The following is a 2,331-nucleotide window of genomic DNA, read 5'->3' on the forward strand; positions in this document are numbered from 1 at the left end:
CCGAACTATTAATTTTACGAAAGATTTTGAGATCATCCGCAAATAAAAGGCAGCTAGAACTTATTCTTTTACTTATATCATTTATAAATAATAAAAATAGGGGAGGTCCCAATGTAGACCCTTGAGGAACTCCGCATACACTATTAAATGGAACCGAGAGAGAATTACCTAGTCGAACACAAGACTGTCTATCTGTTAAATAATTTTCAAACCAATTAACATAGTTAGTGGAGAGACCAAAATTACTTAATTTATTTAATAAAATTTTGTGAGGAACAACATCAAATGCTTTGCTAAAATCAAAATAAATTGAGTCAATTTGACCTTGAGTTTCGACAACAGGCATAATGAGATTGAGATAGGAAACTAAATTTGTAGCAGTAGATTTCCCTCTAGTAAATCCATGTTGGGCCGAATTGATCTTATTTTTGACATAAAATGAAATGTGTTTGTGAATAATTTTTTCAAAAATTTTAGAAAAATTGTTTAGGATAGAAATGGGTCTATAATTAGTAACACTGTTTTTATTACCATTTTTAAAAACTGGAATAATGGACGCTTCCTTCCAAAGTGACGGGTAAATTCCTGTTTTTAAACTTAGATTGAATAAAAAAGTTAAAATGGGTATGAAAATATTAGAGCAACCCTTGATTATAAAATTAGGAATGCTATCTGTACCTTTAGATTTATTAGGCTTTAGCTTTTTAATGGCTTTAGTTACATCATCAGATGTAATTTTAGGCAGGGGCAAACAGTCAGCAATATTAAAATCATAAGTAATGAAATTAGAGTTACAATTTTGTTGAACAGATTTAAATTGACTAGCAAATGCATTTGCAATTTCTTTTTCATCTGTGATGTGAACACCATTTATTATTAATTCTGTGGGATTGCTATTAGTTTTTCGAAACGTTTCTACATATTTCCAAAATTTATTTGGTTCATGCTTTAGGTTATCATCAATTGATTGTAACCCTTTGAATTTATCGGATTTAATCATGGCTTTGACTTGTTTTCTAAATTTAGAAAAAATTTGATAATGATGATCAGTTTTATATTTTTTGTAATTTTTATGAGCTTTATTTTTTTTCTTAATAAGCTGACGTAATTCGTTTGAAAACCATTTAGGATAGTGCGATTTTTTAACAAAGGTGACAGGGACACAAAAAGATATAGCATTGTTTATAATTTGAGACAAGGAATTTGCAGCAGTGTTTACATCAGTAGTCTGATATATGCTAGTCCAATCATAATTGTATAGAATAGAATAAAGATTCAAATAATCACCTTGAGAATAATTTAAATATGAACTGATATGACAGTGTTCTGGTAACGATAAATTTACTTCAATATAAATAGAGATAGATGGATGATAAATATCCTCTAAAACTAGAGAGTGATCGGCAAGTTTAACTGTACTGTTATTGACATTAGTAAAAACCAAATCAAGAAGATTTTTACTCGTAACGGTAGAGTTAATTTGATTTAATCCAAGAAGGCAGGAGGAGGAATATAAATCCTTAGCCTTAATTTTAGAGTAATAATGAGTATCATTAAGATTAAAACCAGTTGACCAGTTCATACCCGGAGTATTGAAATCACCAAGGATTACTACTCTAAAATTTTGAGTGTCAAGATTTTTTTCAAGAAAATTAAGATAAGATTTTAAGTGACTGTGATCTGTATCAGGAGAGAAATAATGGTTACCAATTAACAGATTAAAACCATCAGCCATTCTAATTTCAACCCATACGCATTCACTAATAATTTCTAAGTCAAAACGCCTTCTAGTAAAAGGTAACTGGTTGCTAATCGCTGTTAGGACACCACCACCTCTTTTTTTGTTAGTGTCTTCAAACAGCCTGTCTGCACGAAACACAGTATAATTATTAGGAAATAAATTAGAATTAATTACTGACTCAGATAACCATGTTTCAGTGAGACAGATAATGAGATCATTATTACTCACTATATTTTGAAAAATTTCATCAACTTTAGTGTTAAGTCCACGAACATTTTGGTAGAAAATCTCAAGATGATTAATAGAACTGAACATTGAAAGTGAGAGCGAGCAAGACTAAGACTAAGAGGCATTTCCCTGAGAATCAACGGAATTCGAATTGGCAGAATGCGCAAAATGCTGCTCAGGCTTTAATTTACCATAAAAAGGTGCAATTAGGCAACCTGCAGGCCAAACTTCAGGATTGTTAATGGAATCGAAATCCCTCACATCAACAGTGATGTGAAAGGAAGAATATGATTGATATTTAGTTTTTAGTTTAGTTACAGCGAGAGATCTTAGTTGAAGTTGATTCTTCAGAGAGTCCTCTA

This window comes from Periplaneta americana, unplaced genomic scaffold, assembly GCF_040183065.1.
Source record: "Periplaneta americana isolate PAMFEO1 unplaced genomic scaffold, P.americana_PAMFEO1_priV1 scaffold_20, whole genome shotgun sequence".
Classification (NCBI taxonomy): domain Eukaryota; kingdom Metazoa; phylum Arthropoda; class Insecta; order Blattodea; family Blattidae; genus Periplaneta; species Periplaneta americana.